At 44.7% G+C, this 22,450-nt stretch overlaps 1 protein-coding gene across 3 annotated transcripts in view; it reads right to left on the bottom strand.

Annotated features, from left to right (window-relative positions):
• Positions 1–22,450, bottom strand: part of SYNPO (synaptopodin) — a 242,756-nt gene that overhangs the window by 86,722 nt on the left and 133,584 nt on the right. The gene's annotated exons all lie outside the window — the stretch shown is intronic.

Consider the following 22,450-nt stretch of genomic DNA (forward strand, 5'->3'; position numbering starts at 1 on the left):
AAAACACAAAAGAGAATAACATTAACTCTTTGCACCTCATTCGTTTACCAGCAAGCCACCACCACCCTAAATGTTTGACAAACTGGCAGACTGAAACAGACACTAAGCTCTTACGGTGTCCCTATGCATCACAAGAATGGCTCACTTCTGTACTCACTAGACATTTCTAGGAACTTCGGGACAAGACTGTAAATTGCGCGTGATGGACATCATTAAAACCCCCATTTAAATGAGGTGTAAATGACATGCACTGGCCTCCCTCTCCGTATAATTGTATTTGTTTTGTGGCAGGGCTGCACATTTGGTGGGGAATCTGGCCAGTCCTGGGTTTCCATTGTCTCTTTGCACCCCTACCCCACAGCAAGCTGCAAAGTTGTCAGCCGTGTATGCGCACGGCCGGCAGCATGACAATGAACCCCTGTGGAGATTTAAAATGCAGGCAGAACCCAGAGGGTTTCAAGCATGTCTGCCTGCCTAAAAATTAGATGCAGACCGAGATGTTGGTGGGTTCATAGGATTCAAAACTACAGAATGACCGTCATTACGAGCTTGGTGGAATCTTGGAGTTAATGCCACCAAAGCACCACCAAACGGTATCACTGTTAACACGATGTGGTGCCGCGGTATTATCACTGGTGGTTTTAACACAGGATTACAAGTGGTGGTGGGCGATGTTAGTCCCCATTAATTAGAGCCCATAGGACTCCATGGGGTATTTGGCAGTATTACCACTGGCAGTAATACTGCCAATATAGCCATTTTGGGGCGCTACCGTGGAGGAATTACCTCCAGCATTCTGCTGGAGATGTTTCCTCTGCCTTACCTCCAAACATGTAGTTCAGCGGTGTAGTAATGCAGCACAGTAAGGCGGTGGTAACTCTGTTACCACCCTTTTTTTACCACACCGCAGAACTCGTAAAGAGGCCCAATGTTCTTTCACTGGTGGTTTATATTCACCCTGTTCTGCTGTCACTGAGTAGGCTTGTGAGACCGGCTGCTGATGTAGGAGGCAGAGCAGGCTTTAAGCTCTGCACCCCAGTTTTCTGCGTGAAATCCCATGGAAATTGCCCAGTGGTAGATTACACTCGGGGACATTTACTGTCCAGTTGAAAAGTGAACCCTAAGTGTAAGAAATAGGTGCCTGCAGAGGTGGACTGGCTGACAGAAAAGTCAAACCTTTTTCCAACAGATCTCTGAAAGGCCTTTGGTTCATGGGGGTGGGGTGGGGGAGAGGGAGGGGCAGTCACGTCTTCCTGTTCGGTCCCTGCAGCCTGTTCTGCTCTTTTGCAGTATCTCCATTTGCGGAAAGCTCTGAGTGGCCTAGGGGGACCATATCCATACAGGAATGAATACTACAGAATGAGCTCTCATTGGGGGTTCTGCCGCTCCATATTCTACTGTCGTTGGGAATGCAGACTGGATTTGGGGGTCTGGATCCCACCTCTGTGTGGAACCTGGGCCCCCTTTATGGATATTCTGGACTACATCCCACCCAAACCCAGTGTGGAGGGCAGGCAGCCCATAAATACCCAGGCTTCTGGTGACTTCTGTGAATATGTAGTGTTATCATTATTGGGGTCACTGCATGTTTGAGTTTTCCGGGTGTAAACCTCACAGTATGGCCAGCTTGCCAGTTCTCTCAAATGATAGAATTTCGTGGAGGCGCTCTGCTCCAGAGAGGGGAGGTGTCCTAAGCCGCCACTGGCACTCTCATTCACTCAGGGACACCCGAAAAAGAGGACACAAAAGCAGTTGAGGATGGAACATGCTTGGAGCTGCACAGATTAGTATTCTCGGCCTGAGAGAGGTGTGCAGAGGGCAACGTTTCCCGCGCATCACATCGGCTATCGGCTAAAAGACTACCACCGTCAGCCTTTCCCGCCAGTTTGTTATGGTGGGTTACTTCCCGCCGTGGGGAGGCTTGGTGGGCCTGTGCCTCATGTGTGAAGCTCGGAGCTGTGCGTCACAGATGTAACCGGACCCGCGGTAAGAATCCGTTTTTCCAGTTACTCACAGATGGCGTGTCCTCAGATTCACTATTCCTGCCAAGCCACCCGTGTGATTTGTATGTGAACATGGGATGGGCTTGTTTGCCTGGAACTCCAGCTGCTTGCGCGGCTGCGCGCGCTTCTGATCGGGAAGGGACCTCTCTGGGAGAGGGTCTCAAGGACGCTGCTCCTCTTCAAAGCTTTTTCGTCAAGGTTTATCGCGTGTTTTTTCCCCGGTCTATAAGGGTGCCAGTTAGTGCACACGCTGCTCCTCCCAGGGAGACCCTGAACCTTTACCATGCGTCTGCGAAGGAGACTCTGCCTTCACATGATTGACTGTGTCTACTCACCTTTGAAGAAAGACATGTTTTGGTAGATTTTGTGGTCACTTAATGTTTTAATGGGTTCAGGGTGCGGCGGTAAGCAGAGAACACACCAGAACCATGTGTTTAGGAAATTCGTTTAAAAATAAAAAAGGTTTTTTTTATTAAAGAAAAGCACAGAAAGAAACAACATTACTCAACGACAACCGTGTTTGGCATGATTTCAAATGTGGCAAGTCCAAAAACTTTAAGTCGTAAAAATGAGTATATGTTGACATTTTAAAGAGCTCACTGGCCATTAGAGATCTAAGATTTGCCCATGCAAAGCACCAGCGTAGGAACTTGCAGAGCGGTGAACCATGTTCTGTATTCCAGAGATGGTCTGAACTGATCTACCCCCCCATTGAGTAGGGCCGGAGTGGGCACAGACCTGGGCACCACCAAAAAGGGATCCGCAATAGCAAATGATAATGTGCTACCATGGCCATCTTAATCACTTTTGGGACCCGGGACACAGACACCTGTGGGGCCCGCCTCCACCAGACCAAATGAAGGGATCTGCATATCTGGTTGCACCCACCCCCTCATCACGATCACCACTCAGAGCTTGATATGCTGCCTAGGTACTCCCTTTCAGTGCCATTAGCCTCTTCATTCCTGCTGTAATCAGAATGATAAAGAAGTGGCATTTCAAGGACCACATTGGCAGTCCACAATAAGAGTCGTTCTGCAGTAGCATAGGTACAGGACTCTCTTCATCACTAGCAGTCAAGAGGAAGCTATACTGCCCACAGTATGAATTCAGGACACCGATCCCATGAAGAAGGCGCGCATAATCCAGAATAGACAGACTACTTAGATTTGTTTCCTCACAGAATGCAAATGAGATCAAGCATGGATGCAAGAGACCAACTGGAAGCAAGGAGAAAGCTCCACCTACCATTGCATCAATACAGGATGGAGATTAGAAGCTATTAAGAAGGTGTCCGTATCCAGACAAGCTGAGATTAGAAAGGCATATTTTTCAGGTAGTTTTACCATTGGAGAGCAAAGGAACAAGTGGCTGTGGTGTGCAATACATACATTCTCACTATTATTATAGGGGATGTAACACTGAAGGCATTGGAAGCATGTGTGAGGCTTTTTTAAGACCGTACCCTGAGAACGAAATCACTCTAGCAGTGACATTTTTGAAAGATTTGGGGACTGGTAATTTTGACAAGTTAGGCAATATGAGAGCAAATGAGATGAGGATCACACATTGGTTAAGCAGTGACACTGGGATTCGCTCCCATTCTGCAATTTCTGTTAGTTTCTTTTCCAGATCTTCCCATGAACTAAAATATTCTAATTTTATACAAGCAACTTGGAAAGCACACAAGTCACATAATCCAACATGGCCGTTTTTTTTTAAACTACAACTACATTTTAGAGAAATGTATACTGAAAAATGGGGATAATTCTAACTTCCTTTCCTCCATCAAGGAATGTATTTAAGAATCAGCATACTAATTGATGTGATCTTAAAAGATTTTTTCTGGGTTTCCGTTTTATATTTTAAAGCTTTACATACATATTCACAAAACACAGGCTTCTGAAATTGTTTATAAACGCACAGATAACCCTTTGCATTGTACAAAAAAGCAAACCGTTTTTTGTGTCAATTGAACAACTTTAAAAGATGCTTGCCAGAGGCCTCCAACATCTGGTCCATTTTTTTCTGTGCAGAACCCATTTCCACTCAAATTACCTATACAGAAAGATCGGGTTATGGGCTAAACGCTGCTACCAGCATGTAATAAGGCAAACCTTGCCACAGAAGACAGCACAGTACCGTCAGTTATATAAATGCTTTGTCCAGGATAACTGTAACACCTGCTGACAAAACCAGGACACGCGAATGTTCACACTCTTGAATTAACACTTTATGCTCATCATTAGGCGTCACCTGTACTGAAGAAACAGACTTCTGATTCCTAAACATTCACCATATTGATGCTTTTTGTTTTTATAGCAACCGCTATCTGGTGCGGGACATTGCTGTTAATAGCACCTGATGTGTTACAGGGCAAAATACATAGGCATGCAGGTCTCTCAACTTCAGACATAGGAAAGATTGAGTCGGCCTTGCTGGGATTTGGTTTTGAATTTCTTGCCTATGAACACAGATCTCATCAATGAGTGCTTAACACACTGAGCTATCTCCTGCACCATTGCAGCACTCAAATATATCAATATGCATTTCAACTTTGGCTGTTGCACATGATCAATAGAGTCCCCACAGAAAGGTAAAAATGCTACAGGAGCTGTGCTATTGTGGATGACAAACTATGAACACACAGTGAATAAAGAAAGCATTAAACAATGAATTAATCAGAGCAGAATTTTCTTGTCAATAGCAGACCGGCAATAGGTTTAGCGTCCGCAGCAGCCGGTAAAATATCCTAACATGTGTCATTTATGTTTTCCCAACAATGGAAACTGGTTTATAAAGATAATGCAGCCTGGTGGGGCCCCCTCCAAGGTGGGGGCCCGGGGCAAGTGCCCCTTTTGCCCTCCCAGTGTTACTCCTCCTGACAAACTATTTGAGTATTACCCGAGAGGGCAATTATGATTTCAAAACATGTTGCAAATAGTGGATTTGATTTTAAAGCACGTTGGGTCAGTAACATACAGGAGAGAAGCAGAGGATGCCCAGTGATTGGCTTTGGGGGTGCTGGATGCTTCTGCAGTGGGCCTTCAGGTTTTTGGGGTTGGTCTTCACGTCTTAGGATTCTTGGACATGGTAGGGGGCCTCTAGGGTGGCCCAAGACCCTCTCCTCTTGTCCAGAGTCCAGGCCGGGGAGTTGCCGCAGATATCCTTGGGCAGGAATGGACAGCCTCTTAACCCACATCGGCCCGCAAACAGACTTCCCATGGCAGAGAGGTGGACTGGGCCCAGATGGTGCCAGCCCTGGTTTAGGCCAGCTATGGCAGACATGGTGCTGACCGGGGGTCCTGGGCAGGACCACACAGCATGCCAGGTCCTTTTTTTTTTATGGTTCCAGGCTGGGAGGGCAGGAATGCGGCCGAGAAACAGGATAGCCAAAAGACAGGTAAAATGTCTCTGCTTTTTAACCGTTTAGTTTGACACGATAGCCTAACATTTACCTCTTTAAATCATACTGTCATCCACCACCACTGTTTATACTAATTTCCATCCCATATCTTTGTACTGCAAATTAACCCGTGGCTGAAGCGCCTGTTCATTGGGTGGCCGTCCCTGCATAATGAGCACCCTCCCACAAATGTCCATTCCACCCGATGACTGTCCTGTGTTTCCTGAGCACAGGGGTGTCCTCCCACCCCTCGCTCTTTCGTAATAGATCCACCAGTTGGTATGCTGTGACATGTCTCTTGAGGTTATCAGTTTATCAGGTGGTTTTGCGTAGTCGGCGTGTATTGCAGTGCATCACTGGCCCGTCTACCACTTGTGCATGTATGTGCATATAATTGCATGGTTTTTATTGTGCGTGTTATTTCCATGTAAAGCATTGCAGAGCCTTTCACTGTTGACGGTTGTCCTTTGGTTTGATAGACTCACCTGTGCCCATCTCGGTCTTCCCCTTTAGCGCTGCGCCCCCTAGAATATGGCTGAGTCGCATACTAAATGCAGTCCAGCTGTCACATTTTCACTGACGTAGAAATCGACGCTGTGCCTGAACATTCCACATAGATTTAATATTTTGCGACCTCACTATTCACATCTGCTAATAATTGGATGTTTGCCTGTAATGATAAATTCTATACTCACATGCGACGTAATGGTCTGTTTATTTGCATGTATGTCCAGACTAGTCTGCCAATGGGTAGCTCATCCCACAGTGCTTCAAAGCCATAACAATGGAAATAAGGTGCTATACAAATATGAAGTAAGATAGCATAACATGACCTAATAAAACAACCAATTGCACAATGCAGGAAGACATTAAATTGGCCCAGTTCAGCCCAAAATATGGGCGCACACTAGCATGTTGCTTGGAGTCAGGCATTGCGGTATTGCTCAACAGACCAGTCCAATCATGCTCATGGATCTATTTATCAATGTAAAGGAGCAGGTGGACATTTTATCCCTAGCTGCCGCCCCTCACCTCCGTCATACTGGAACAGTAGGAGAAGAGCCCTACATGGAACACCAGGTATCATCCCAATACTGCATCCGGTGTATGAGAGACGATATGCACTCAGACAACTGTATCAAATTTACCCTTGCACTGAGAGAGTGGAAGGATGTCTGGACACAGCATTGGACATTGTAGAGCTAGAAGTGAAATCTGACGAGCAGAGTGATGTCATATTGCAGAGATACTGAGACTCACTGAAACGATATGCAAATACTCAGAGTAAAGATGTAACTGAAGTAACAAGAGAAACATATAATCGTTTATGCAAAGAAGATGAAGTAATCTGCTGATTAATACATGTATATACCCAGAAATGCATGGAAGATGAGCCATATAGAAGCTTGCTGCAGAGGAAAGCATAACATGGCTAGAGCTGCCATGATGGAAAGATGGACGTCAGACTCGTACTAAAACCATTCAAGCTACCACACAGACAGACCAGGGCTGCATAGTCAGCAGACACTGGAAAAATAGCTTTGTGCGAGGAATAAAGAGAAGTCTATTGGCTTGGGTTCAAGTATGCAATTTCAAGGAATAATTGCAAGGCACAAGGGGAGTCAAAAAAGGGGAGTCAAAAGGATAAGCCATGTACATAAGACATATTTCACTTCAATTAAGTGAAGGAGAAAACATTTGCAAGAGCCAAGTATTAGGCAATTAAAGATGCAGAAAATCTATTTAAGATGGAGCGAGCAAGTCTCCAGAGACCAAGAAGTTTAATGACACGCAGCACAATTGAATCAAATAGCAGTAAATAGAAGGTCCAGATGGACACATTTGTGGTCTCCTCACATGTGATTCTGAAGTTGAAAACAAGCCCAAAAAAAGATAATAGTGTGCCCACAATCACTTCAATGTCCCAAAACAGAGAGCAGGCTTCAAAGTCATCTATAAAGGAGAAGCCTTGGCTTGGGGCCTGACCAATGAGAGACGATGGACTAATTGGGAAAGTGGGGAGTAGTCTAATGTTGTTTGCAGCACCAGAGTTTCATTTTGTTTATGTGCTGCTAACGAGCTGAAAGTCCAAGGTTGGGAAAGCATGCCAACCAATCAGAGGGTCTATGTAGCAACATGCTATACAAAGTTGTAGAGACCCACCCGCTGCCATTTTTCTGCTATAATCAGTACTATACATATATAGAGGTGGTTGGAGGTGTGCCTACCAGATAAGGGGCAGCCAATTAAGTTATAAATACTTATGTATACTGTAGTTACATATGTTCCCCTAACCTATCCCTCCCTTCAATAGGTTTTAGTTTGTCACGTATGATGATGTCATAAATGACGCACATCGAGGTATAAAACCCATCTATAATTGACATAGTCTTTGAGTCTGTCTGGTTATTTGGGTCTGAGATCATTATTGGCAATTCCATCTAACACATGAGATGGTTCAAGGTGCTAGAGCACATCTTCCTGATTAGAGCAAAACTCTATTGGTGCCCCTTTAATGGGGTCCAACTCTATCATTAGCAGTTCCCGACAATTATACCATCTTACGAGCTGACAGACACACCTCTCGAGGTGGAGGTCTAGCTATCATAGCCAAGCTCAGTCTTGACATGAGAATTACCACAACCCCTATTACGAAATCCTGCGAATGCCTCGCGGTCAAAATTGCCACTGCTAGCTCCCAAACATTAAACCTCATCCTTATCTATAGACCTCCAGGTCCTATTGAAACCTTCGCTGAGGATCTCTCTACAACCCTATCCAACAACCTAAAAAGCACCTCCCAAACAATAGTACGATGGGACTTCAACCTAGGCTACAATGACGCTAAGGACATCCAGTCTACAGCTACTGCTCTGATCCTAGAAAAACTGGGTTTCTCCCAGAAAGTTAACCTTCCCACTCATGACAAAGGTTGTATCCTTGACTGGATAGCGGAACACAACTGTGGAGTAACCATCACAGATACTGTACCCCAGATCTGGACTGACCACCATCTACTATTATTTACAGTAGCTACGAACTCGGCCACGGCCCAGTCCTCACTTGCCCCTCCCATGCCCACGAGGAACAAAAAACTTATGACAGCGGAAAAATTGTTGCCCATCATACTACCACAACTGAACTAGCTCCCAGCTAATACAGATCCTAATGTGCTAGTTGAACAAGTCAATGAAACTATCAACACAGCCCTAGACCACATAGCTCCGCTCAAGCTACGAAACAGTAAACCGAAAAAACATCTCAACTCATGTTTCACTCCTCATCTAAAAAAGCTCAGGCTAATTAAAAGAAATCTTGAAACCACTTGGAGACTCTCTCCTTCAGCCGAAAACAAACTCAACCTAGCCAAGGCATCTTCCCAATATAAGAAAGACATCATACTAGCCAAACAGGAAACGTATAATACCAGAATATCTCAATCTAAATCTAGTGTCAGAGAATTGTTCAGCATCCTGAAAGAACTGGAAACTCCTATAGCTCCCCAAGAAAACTGCACCAAGGATAAAAAATGGTGCTCCAGTATACAGTCTGCCCTAACCAACAAAGTAGCCAACCTACAAACTAAAATTGCCCTCAAAAAAGCATCTCTCACACCTCATATCCCACAGACTTTAGCTCCACCACCAAAACCCAAACAAGAATCGCGTTTCTGCTTCTCTAAGGTATCGACCATTGATGTAGAAAAAGTTATCCTGGGACTTAAACCATCCAACTGTAAAGGTTATCAATGCCCTGCCCAATTGATTAAGGATGCTGCGAGAGAATTATCGCCATTCATAACCAAACTCATCAACTCATCCTTTACCACAGGCACCGTACCGAATAACCTAAAAGAGTCTTGGGTACTGCCACTTCTAAAGAAGCAAACCCTTGATCCGGCCATTCCTACCAACTTCAGGCCCATCACGACCGTGCCTTTTCTTCTAAAAATCTTAGACAAAGTGGCATACATGCAAATACAAAACTTCCTTGAATCCAACCTCTTACCCGGAACCCGCCAATCCGGATTCCGCCCAGAGCATGGGACTGAGACAGCCCTAATCGATCTCAAGGCCCAAATAGATCAATGCAGAGACAATGGCCAAGCAGCTCTACTCCTACTGCTAGACCTCGCAGCGGCCTTTGATTTAGTCGACCATACAGTCTTATGTAGCCACCTAGACTCTGCAGCCCACTTCTCCAAAGAGGCCATAATATGGATCAAGTCTTTCTTGAGTAACCGAACTATGAGAGTCTTCTCTCCATCAGCCTCAGCAGACCCGATCCCCATAACATGTGGTGTACCTCAGGGTTCTTGTGTGTCACCCACCCTCTACAATGTATTCACAAAGCCACTCTTTGACGAAATGGATCATCTGGGTATTCCTTACACCAATTACACAGACGATACCCAAATCCTCCTTCCGCTTTCAGGAGACTACGTCAGGGATCTGGCCTAAGTGAATAAAATCTACAGCATCGTTCAGGCATGGATGGCCACACACGGCCTTTGCCTGAACGATGACAAAACTGAACTCATTATCCTAGGCACCCCGACATACATAACCAAACTCAGCCCTGATTATGCCAATTTCATTATCGATGGGAACAACATAAAAGTAGCGAAGGAAGTGAAGACCCTAGGCTTTTACCTAGATGCCACCTTGAACTTTGCTAAACAAGTTAACTCCCTAGCCTCAGCTACTGCATACACATGCAAACTCATCAGAGCTAGCAAACAATTCCTCTCTACAGACAGCTGCATCACGCTTGCCAGAGCCCTCATACTATCCAAACTGGATTATTGCAATGGACTATACATTGGGGCTAATAAACAGACTATCCACAAAATCCAGGTCCTCAAGAATAATGTCCTGAGAGCAGCTCTCAAGATGAACAGAAAGGAGCATATATCCTCGGTAAGAAGAGAATATAAATGGCTATCCACTCAGGATAAAATTCAACTCAAAATTGCCTCCCTCACCCAAAAGTGCCTCAATAACAAAGCACCACCATACCTCAAGGATAGGCTACACCTAAGAACCTCGACTAGACCCACAAGAACAGCGAATGCTAATTGCCTACAAGTCCCGCGATTTAAACTCGCGACTATAGGAGGACACAGCTTCCCAGTCAAGGCAGCGCAGTTGTGGAACTCACTACCCCATGGCATCAGAGAACCCCAGCCCTTTGTGAAATTCAGGCAGAACTTGACCAATTGGCTGAGAGCAAACAACACCTAACTACCCTGACCTAATTGTATCTATTGGCAAACTAACCTGAAGTTCTACTTGCACCCTTTACCAGACTATCTGAATCAGCCTCTTCTTGCATTGGAATGTTTCTGGTAACTGTATATTATTACTGTATATATTATTGTATACTCCCTCAAGTATACCCACACCTGTATAACTTTGTTTCTGGACCTAGATCCGGCCGTGTATATATATGCCTATTGTATATTGTATGATAACCTTGTACTGTTCCTACTTAATATGTACCTGTAACTAAGTTGAGCATATTCTTGTCCTGTGCGCCCTGATGCCCCAGGGTATGGTGCGCCCTATAAATAATAAACTAAACTAAACTAAACTACCTCTCCCTTACAATAAATGCAACCCATAACAGATCTCCCCAGTGTGACTCCTTAGTTGTATTGCTTTCTGTGCCATTTGCTCTGCCAAGGAATAAATTTGAACAATGTCCCCACAAGAGGAATGCTTGTTAGACCATATCTGTTTTCTTTCAACAAGCCTGACACATCCTCTATATGAATGACCACTTGCCCAGAATTAGGATTCTATCCATCATTTTCCTACTTGCTCATTAATAGGATTCTATCCAGTGTTTCCCTACTTGCTCATAACTAGGATTCTATCCAGAATTTCCTTACTTTCTCCAACCTAGGATTCAATTCAGTATTTCCCTATTTGCTCAGAGCTAGGATTCTATCCAGCATTTCACCACTTGCTCATAACTAGGATTGTATCCAGCATTTCCAAACTTGCTCAAAATTAAGATGCTATCCAGCATTTTCCTACCCGCTCAAAACTAAGATTCATTCCAGCATTTCCCTACTTTCTCAAAACTAGGATTCTATCCAGCATTTCCCTACTTGCTCAAAACTAAGATTCTATCTAGCATATCCCTACTTGCTCATTAATAGATTCTATCTAGTGTTTCCCTACTTGCCCATAACTAGGATTCTATCCAGCATTTCCCTACTTTCTCTAACCTATGATTCAATTCAGTATTTCCATATTTGCTCAAAGTTAGGATTCTATCCAGCATTTCAGACTTGTTCATAACTAGGATTCTATCCAGCATTTCCAAACTTGCTCAAAACTAAGATGCTATCCAGCATTTCCCTACTCGCTCAAAACTAGGATTCTTTCCAGCATTTCCATACTTTCTCAACACTAGGATTCTATCTAGCATTTCCATACTTGCTAATTACTAGGATTCTATCCAGTATGTCCCTACTTGCTCAAAAACCTAGATTGTATCTAGCATTCTCCTACTTGCTCTAAACTAAGATCCTATCCAGCATTCCTCTACTTGATCAAAACTAGGATTCTAGCTGGCATTTCCAAACTTGCTAAGAACTAGGATTAGATCCAACATTTCCCTAATTGCTCAAAACTAGGATTCTGTCCGGCATTTTATTACTTGGTTAAAACTAGGATTCTATCCAGCATTTCCCTAATTGCTCAAGACTAGTATTCTATCCAGCATTTCCCTACTTGCTAATAACTAGAATTATATCCCACATTTCCCTACCTGTTCAAAAACTAAGATCCTACCCAGCATTTCCAAACTTGCTCAAAACTAAGATGCTATCCAGCATTTCTTACTCGCTCAAAACTAGTATTCTTTCCAGCATTTCCCTACTTTCTCTAAACTAAGATCCTATCCAGCATTCCTCTTCTTGAACAAAACTAGGATTCTAGCCAGCATTTCCAAACTTTCTAAGAACTAGGATTCTGCCCAGCATTTTCTTACATGCTCAAAACTAGGATTCTATCCAGAATTTCCATTACTGCTCAAAACTAGGATTCTATCCAGCATTTCCCTACTTGGTCAAACCTAGGATTCTATTCAGCATTTCCCTACTTGCATATAATTAGTATTCCATCCAGAATTTTCCTACTTGCTAATAACTAGAATTTTATCCAGCATTTCCCTACTTGTTTAAAAACTAGGGTCCTATCCAGCATTTCCAAACTTGCTCAAAACTCAGATACTATCCAGCATTTCTTACTCGTTCAAAACTAGAATTATTTCCAGCATTTCCCTACTTTCTCAAAACTAGGATTCTATTCAACATTTTCCTACTTGTTCAAAAATAGGATTCTATCTAACATTCTCCTACTTGCTCTAAACTAAGATCCTATCCAGCATTCCTCTCCTTGAACAAAACTAGGATTCTAGCCAGCATTTCCGAACTTTCCAAGAACTAAGATTCTATTCAGCATTTCCCTAGGTGCTCAAAACTAGGATTCTGTCCAGCATGTTCTTACTTGCTCAAAACTAGGATGTTATCCAGCATTTCCCTACTTGGTCAAACCTAGGATTCTATTCAGCATTTCCCTACTTGCTCATAACTCGTATTCTATACCGAATTTCCCTACTTGCTCATAACTAGGATTCTATCCAGCATTTCCCTACTGCTCAAAACTAGGATTCTGTGCGGTCTTTGGTCGGGAATAAAAGAATAGTCTCAACCACATATATAGAGATCTCGATTTCTGATCAGGAAATTGTGATAAATAAGGTTGCAATTCACCAAAGGCTCTTGCTTCGTAAGGCACCTCAGTCCTTAGTTGAGATCTTCTTCTTAATTCACATGTTTGACACCAATCCGATCTCCAAAGATGTCTTTTGGCCAAGCCAGGGTTGGAAGGATCAACTGTGGCAAAAGGTAGAGTCCTTCTGTTTGTCTCAGGGTACGTCTGTTTCTCTTCTAGAAGGGACTCACATTCCCATATAAACAGTAAGTGGCTGCCCAGATCGCGGCAAGCCTGCAGCTGTTTAGAAATGTGTTTAATATTATTATGAGACACAAAGTGTGCGCAAGATTTTACTATGCACAGACATTAGCACTGGTTATATGGTGACTGCGGACCCACAAGAACTACAATCCCCAGCAGCCCCGGGGACACTTGTAACTCTCGTGGAACATGTGACCACACGCACGGGGCCGTAAAATACACAATTGGACCAAGGACCACGATCCCCAACATGCCTTGGGACTCTGGCAGTCCGTTTACCTCACGTGATTATTTGCGGCGCCAGTGTTGCCAACTTAGCGACTTTGTCGCTATATTTAGCGACAAAGTGCAGGTCCCTAGCGACTTTCTCCATAGAAAGCGACTAGCGACTAATCTAGCTACTTTCTCCCGAGTCCGATTGGTTTGAAGACGTACACTTTTTTCTATTGGTTTGGAGACTTGCACGTTTCCAAACCAATAGAAAAGGGTGTACGTCTCCAAAACAATAGGAGTACCTCCAATCAATGCCCCCGTCCTTGCAGCCAGGCTCCCACACAACAAGTGAAGTCATGTCACTGAGGCCGCGTCCTGCGAGCGGCACGAGAATGCGGCGAGATTTGTCCCCAATGGAACACTGTATTATCGGGCTAGGAAGTCAACACGATTTCAAAGATCGTTCTGCAAAACTGTAGAGATAAACATTCATGTATGTAGTGTATGTGCTTCAAGCTGACGGTAGCAGCAGCAGCTATTTTATCATCAATTCATTTACGCATTTTGGGGTTTAAACAAATCATTATCAATGTCAGAAAAATGCATTTAGAACTGATACCTTCTATGTGAATTAATGATAGGTGCACGTAGGGTTGCCAGTGACTCCATACAGCAGCCAAGTTTCCCACTGCATGCTGGGAATTGTAGGCCCACATCATTGGTCCTCTCTCCTACGTCCATTGCACAGCTTGCAAAGGCAATTATGCAAATTAGGCAATGATGTCATTTAGCGACTTTTAGCTACTTTTAGGCCAGCCTCTAGCTACTTTCCGGACTGAGGAGTTGGCAACACTGTGCGGCGCATTGCATAGAAATTTGGGCATAGCATTACATGGCGGCTGCAACCGCCGACTAATAGCAGACGGTTCGTTTCTTGTTTGAGAGAGGAGATGCAGTAAAACCAAGGTAAGGAAGCGCTGGGGTCCCATGAATTCAACACAACAGAAAGTGAGAATCCAAAATGATTATATTAATTTGACGTGGACTGATATGCTCTCTAGGCAAGGACACAACAAAGCGTAAACTACTCTGGTAGCCATGTGAAATATACTGTTTTTGCCGCACGGAAGTAATCGCTATTTTATTTACAAAGGGCATAATTTCACAGAGTATAACGAATACCTACCTGATATGGTCCCCTTCCCACAGCTCCCTCCTACACCGGAGCAGGAAGAGGACCTGACGTAAAAAAAAGACGCCAGCATTTGGGAAAAGAAAGCACACCGCCTGATAGCAGGGAACATGAACCGCGCAGGTACTTTACCCTACTTTACCCACTTTGTTCTCATGCAGATACCACACGTTTGTGACAGCACCTACTGTACATAGAACATTGTATGTAGACAAAGTGGCAGAAAAAGGAACGTTGTGTGTAGACAAAATGACAAATCAGGACTTCTTTTTTAGGCTTTTAAAGCAGGAAGTCCCGAAGCACATAAGCGATACCGACAAAGCGACTAACAACGCTATAGTGAATCCAGTGAGATCGCAGGTAATACCCCCTGTCTGCTGCAGCTTCACGAGTATTTAAGTTCCATAGCCCCTTTATTGACTATCCCTCCGCTTTGTCCATTTTTGCAACCCTACAGGGAATGGGACACAAGCTGCATTGCCCGTGGGAAACCCCGAGAAAACTTTCCAACCCTCCATGCTGTGGAGACCTGTGAAGAAATCATAGTGTCACTGAGAATTAATGATTCTCCGTCCTGAAGAAGGCGGCTAGTTATCAGCTCCGCCGAAACCGGTTAACAAGCTCTAAGAGTTGATAGGCCGATGACCTCAACTCCGAGATCCTATACACAATTGAAGATAGGGCTCGAGCAATAACACATCATTCTAACCTTATCCTACAGTAAAAGTACATTCATTATTAGATTATAACAACAATCTGTAGGCTGTATCCGGCCATTTGGCCGCAACAAGTTTTTTTGAATATAAGACACATAGACTGGGGGCGGTATAAATAAAGAAGAAACCCGACCTACCAAGAAATGTGCACATAAGCATTGATTTTCAGGAAAGCAGTGAGAGAGCTGAGGGCAAGATTTTCTATACCCCTTTGCAGGCGGCACACCATTGCTAATCTAGGGATGGTTATGCCACACAATTGGGGACATGAGATATCTGAACACAGGGCCAGAGAGCTATCGTCAGGGATTTAGACCCAGGAATAACTTCTTTTTGATAAAATAAATACTGTCTGTTTTGTGTAATATATCTTTTCTACAAGGACCACCTCGTTTGACGGACTGACATCCCTACAACGCTGTGATCTCCTTCCTGCTCAAGCTCTACTTACTTTCACTGGGTTCAAGAAATCACTTTCATCCTCATTTTAAAATGAGGTGATGCGTTAAATTAAGCCGTAAAGGCGAGGTGTAATGCTTTTACAACTCTATACTGCCTCATTTTGCTATACTGATGAGATGGATCCCCACTGTGCTCACCTCCTCCATCTTGTGATTGCACTTTGTTGTACACCAGCTTCAGATTTTCATGCAGGCATGCACCAAATGGATTCCTATGATATCCGCCTCGGTTTTGCATTTGGTCAAGACCAGGCGGATACCAAGCAAATCCATTGTGAATGCTGCTGGCAAAGTGTATTTTTTTTAATTCATGTTATTTAAAATGTGTATTTACCATGGACACCTGCACTTTCCCACCTGCACTTGCCCTTCTGGGCCCCTTCCCCGCACAAGCATGGATGGCCTGCACCCTTGTTGCTCGTCCCACCCCTTGCCTCGCACTTAGCTCGTGGACCTTCCTTCCCCTGCCTTCCCCTGGCTCTGCCCACCTGGTCTCCCAAGGCACTTGCTTTTTCTCACAGGGCCTTACGCCCTGACCAGCACTGCACACTCCCATCTCCCTTGCACTTCTCTTACTGCACTTGCATGATCCAAATGTCACAAGGCCTAGTAGGATCGTTTTTGTTTTTGTCTTCCCTGTTCACCACCCTCTTGTCGCACCTCAAAACACATTGTGTATAGGCGCATCATAAATACCCAATAAAAAAAACAAGGGAACAAATGGAACAGAGTGATGTACAATATGAACAAGTGGAAAGTACAAAAATATTATCCTAATAAAACAAAGCCGTAATTCTGCAGGCAGCATTTCCATGAGACGGAGCAGAAAAATGAAAGAGTAGTTTTCCTCACTGTTACTCTTTCCTTGTCCACTTCGCCTTGTGGACATTTAAATTGCTTGCAGGGGACCCCACAGCACATAATTGTTTAATGTTGGTGGCCCCCTGAATACGGGTTACGATTTTTTAACAATAAGGCTATTTGTATTTTCTGTCACAATATCTGTGTTCAGTGATTACTACCACTTCTGGGGTGGCTTGTGTGTCTTTGTTTCATACGCTTGGCAGATCTTGTTAAGTAACCATTCCCGCACCTTACAGGTATAGGAACACTTGCTCACTCTGGAGGGCTAGCTGACAGGGGGTTCAAGTTGCCTCCTCCAAGGGACAACTCCATGGTGGCTTTCTAGGCTCCGAGCCCTCCTCAAGAGGCCCTGTGACCTGTCAATGAAATGCCCCGTGTTTCCCGCCATTCCTGTAGCCCATTTGCAAATAGAGGCCCACTTATGTTATGACGTTGGTGACTGTGAAACCAGGTGGCATGAGTGGGGTTCTACTTGTAAATTGCTAATGGAAGATGTTGATGTGTGAAAACATTCTCGGCCTCTACTTCTTTATGCTGTATCTATTTTGTGGGTGACCCCTTTAAATCTTCACCCAATCCATCCCTTCTCTTTGTCCTTCCATCCCCTTCCCTTGAGCTCTGCCTATCTGGAGTGCGGGAAAGGGGGGGCTGGTGGTTGTGGTCTGCCGAGGGCCATCATACGTTCCTTACTCAGAATAACTGGTAAGAATGGACACGCCATTCAGACTTGGGTGAATCACAGGGTATTGGCCACCCTCACATAACCTTAATGGCTGATATGCACACACGCATAATAAGACCTCCCAATTTCCCCAAATATGCACTCCGGTCCCACAGAGGGCATTCAACGAACAGCACGTTGGGACCTTGATTACGATGGAAGGCACCATACAAATGTCAAGATGAATGACTGAATGAAAATAGTAATTCCTGGCTGCTACAGGTTCAGGGAGTCTGTGCTTTCTGAGTGCACCAACTTGGAAGTTCACCCCCATCCGAGCAGATGGTCTGCATGAAGTTTCCATTGGTGTTAGGAGCCAGCTGGCCACAGTGCCGTGGTGGCCCTCCCACCTCCATATGGTTATAAGTACAGGCCTGCTTTGCCAGCTCCCTTGGGTGGGGCTGGACTAGGCTGCCATGCACTCCTTTGCACACTGCCTGTTCAGCCTGTTTTGAGGTTGTCTGTCCCACCCCAGGCCATTTCCAGACACATTTGCTTTGTGTTTTTCTCTCATGTCTCACTCTGAAAATATCTAGCGCCGTCATCATCATGCTGGCAAAGGATTGGTGGCTTCGACCCGATGTTGGCTGGATCATCGAGCGGGTGACCAGAGGACAAAGTGCCGTTGACCTGTCATTACAGATGCCAGAAGGGCTGGGACACAATCAGTCATGTGTGTATATGTATACCTGTATGTTGTAGAGCAAATAGCAGTATGGGCACTTAGACCAACAGAGGGAAAGAACCTTGGCAGTGAGAACCGTGTGGGACAAACTTGGGCAATTGTATTTATTTATTTAAGTTTATAAAGCGCAATAGCAGCCCGGAGGCATCGAGGTGCTTTTACAAGAAAGTGTCTTAGTTACAAGAAAGTAATGGGAGACGGCAGTTCCTGGTACTCAGAAAGCAACAATGGGGCAGAACTGTGGCAGTGAGATAAACTTAGGGCAGAAAGTGGGCACTGGGGGAGGGGCAGAATGGGACACTGAGAGCATGATTTCGCCAGATTGTGGCAGCAATTCATATGGGAAGAACTGGGCACAAAGCAAGAGTGACATCAGGCAGAGCCTGGGCATTGAGAGCAATATTGGACCGGAACTATAGCAGTGAAATCTAGTTGGGGCGGAACTTGGGTCAGAACCACGACACTTAGAGACATATGTCTAAGAGCCTAGGCAGTGAGAGCAACACAGCAAAGCGAAATTCCCCTTGTATTCCCTTGCATCCCAAATCAGAATTACAAAACATTGCATTTAACCTAATAAAATTCCCAATATGATTTTACATTGTGTTCCCACTCCCTGTACCTTGCCTTCCGATCAGAGGGGTCATATCTAATTGCAACAGCAATCACTGTGTGTTTTGTATTTTTCATTTTGGTTAATTTGCAAGAAATCTGATGTAAATTGTGATGGGCAACTTCAAAATTGTACCTGTGTTTTATAGCAACTGAAAGTCCTTTAAACCTGTGTTAGTCAATTGGTGTACGACATTTGAATTTGTGATATTTTGTAGTGCCACAGCATTGGTGGTTGATGTTTTTGTGATTGCCAATGATTCTTTGCAAAAACTTAAATAAATATATATTCTTACTATACACCGGCCTGGTTCCTAGCTGATTGATGGCAAAGAGGGTATTTTGACATAGGGTACGATAGAAGTGGAGGCCTCACTAAAGTTGAATCTGTAAAGCTTGTTGTGGTATGCCACCTCGCTTGGGGGGTGGAGGAGTACTCCCTGAGTTGAGAGTCTAATAAACTGTGACAGTCCAGATCCAACACTGGCAAAGGGGGCGCATGTACCAAATGCGCAAATAACTTGCGGGTGACATTGGGGGAGAGGACGCCATTGAACAGGGCGCTGATTGCATAAAATAACACAGAAGCAGCCGCAGCGCGAGAAGTTCCAGGGTGGAACTCAAGGCGGGTTGGGTGCTTTGGTGCAGTATGGGGTAGTCGCATAGAGCAGGCATGGGCTGGGGGTGTAAGGTGATTGTAGGGGGGCTTATAATATGGGGGTCTTTGGGGGCAGTATGTAAACATTAGAGAAGCCATTTGTAGGGCAACGTTAAGAAAGCATTTCTCGCAGACAGCTAATAAGCAATGAGCTGCAGGCTCTCTGTGACAAGTAGTATGTATTTTTGAGCATTCACCAGAAACAGTGTGTTGGAATGTTGCATGGCTGACGGTTCCCAGGAGAAAGCAGCTAGAGTGAAATTAGTCTAAAAGATATTTTCGAGGCCAACGAGCTAGGTATCTGGGTGCACAAGGAGAATTTGCAGAGAAATAGAAATTAAATACAGTTAATTAAACTCCAGCCACGGTGCGTACAGTTTTTTCAGACCACATTTGTCAGTAAGGCATGAGAATGGAGCAGCGGAGCCATATATTTGACAGTGCCAACCAATGGCAGAAGAAATGTTTTTGACTGTTCAGCCCAATCACATATGTGCAGCTCAGTTTTACTGTATGGAATATTATCTCTTATCATGCATGTGTTGTGACTCGTATAGTGCAATAGCATGTTATGGTGCATGCTTTTGGAGAATCATTTGGAGGCCAACTTGTCTGAATCATTATAGATTCATAAGATCAAGGAATGCAATTTCAATTTTACTAGTTGTCAAAGTGAACTTCAAATTTGGGTCAAGTGGATTCTGACAATTCTCAAATAGAGCAAGGTGAACTGTATCTCCAGTCCCTATGACGAAAATAGTGCCTATATATGGCTTCCATGTAGATAAACTGTTCCTTTAGTAAGGCCATGTACAGGTTAGCCACACTGGGGACAAAAAGGCGCACCCATTACCATACCCGTCTTTTGTAGAAAAAATATGCCAGCGATTAGCAAGTATTTCTTGCCCAAAGCTATGCTCGGAAGCTTTACTATAAAGCCAGCAAGAACTGAATATGGAATAGGACATTCAAACAAAAACATGTGCAGACCAGGAGAACAGTGACTCACCCGATGCATATGTATGTTACCAAATTAGCGGTCCTAGGCACTGGAACGGTACAATATACAAAGTAGGCCTCGCTAAAGCGACCTGGGTTTGCAAAAACAACCATCTTCTATGTGTATATATGGAATGTCCTTGTGTTATGCTCATCACTAACAATACAATGCAGTTGAGGGGCAAGGATGGTCCTTGGGGCAGGAATGGGCTTTATGGGAGGAGCAGCAAGGGGCAGTGGAACAGGGCTGAGGCAGGATTGCACCTTGGAGCCAGAATGGAGCTATGAACAGGGATGTGCTTTCCAGCGGGGATAGATCTTGTGACAGGCATAGGCGATGGGGTAGGGTTGAGCCCAGAACAGAGATAGGCCTTAGCCGACTGTTTGGTCAGGTCTGCTTTGGCTGGGTAGAGCAGTGAAGTAGAACATTGTAATGACGTCAGAGCCAGACAATTACAGCTATAGCAATAATCGAGCGGCTGTAAGAAGGTTAGTATTTGTACATTATATAGGAATTAGTCTTTATTTAGGCAATATTCTGCAGCGTGGGCCTTTAAAGATGGCTAAGGGCCTTTATCATACAATGCATGCCACCTTGACATGGGCTATTGCCAGCATCACCTCAGAATGCAAACTGGGGTGCCACTGGCAATCTTTTGGCAAAGGGATCAACAGACACGTAGACTATGTACCTTAACTGTGGTCAATATGCATCCAGATCCCAGCCTGCCCTGGTGTTAGATTCTGTACCATGAGTGCTCTCGCTCCAGCTGCCATCACGGCGAGGGGGCAACATAATCCATGATCTCATGAGGGGTCCATGGACATAGGCTACGTACCTCAATAGCAGTCAATATTGTTCATATATGTAGCCCTTCCCCAGATCCTAGCCTGCCCTGGTGTTAGATTCTGTACCATGAGTGCTCTCGCTCCAGCGCCATCACGGCGAGGGGGCAACATAATCCATGATCTCATGATGGGTCCATGGACATAGGTTACGTACCACAATAGCAGTCAATATTGTTCATATGTGTAGCCCTTCCCCAGTTCCCAGCCTGCCCTGGTGTTAGCCTCTGCACCGTGAGAGCTCCCGCTCCAGCTGCCATCACGGCGAGGGGGCAACATAATCCATGATCTCATGAGGGGCCCATGGACAAAGGCTACGTACCTCAATAGCACTTAATAGTGTTCATATATGTAGCCCTTCCCCAGATCCCAGCCTGCCCTGGTGTTAGCCTCTGCACCGTGAGAGCTCCCGGCCCAGCTGCGGATATCGGTCACGAGTTCATGAGCTAATTGTGCTATTTCTAGCCTTTTCAGGGCTGCTTCATTCGTTTCTCTTGTACTTTAATCCCTTCCCTGGCACAGCAGATTGCATAATATGATATGATATTATTTTATAGCAGGGAACTCGAGTGTTACCAGAAAATGTTTCCGACTTGGCACAGCAAGTGTGATTTCCCCACCTTCCTGCTTCCCCTACGCTCCCACTCATCCCTCACACACACCCACTCCCTGCCGATCTCCCTCCGGTGGCAGGGGTGTAAAGAAGTAGGCCACAGGGATCTGTGGAGTTTAACAGGGCAGCCACTATCTATGTTGTTACATCACCTTATAGCATTTTGATTGCTGGTATAGTGCTAAATATTAACCCAAGGCTGTTTCCAAGCACTGATAAAAGAGGGGAGGGTGAGTGAGGACACATAGTGATTAAAGGAAGGAGAAAGTGGTGGAAGAAATGCAGTGGTGTGAGGGTATGTTCTACACCAATATACATGCATCTCTATTTCAGTCAATGCGCGAATGCACTTCTGACCCACTCTCCCCTGGAATCCTAAACACAAAGTCTACCTACCACTAACTTAAGGGAGCAACTTTTCCAGATAAACTCCAGGTTACTCACTCGGGATTCCAACGCTGAGTTTACGG

This window comes from Ambystoma mexicanum, chromosome 3q, assembly GCF_040938575.1.
Source record: "Ambystoma mexicanum isolate Mex_15411 chromosome 3q, UKY_AmexF1_1, whole genome shotgun sequence".
Classification (NCBI taxonomy): domain Eukaryota; kingdom Metazoa; phylum Chordata; class Amphibia; order Caudata; family Ambystomatidae; genus Ambystoma; species Ambystoma mexicanum.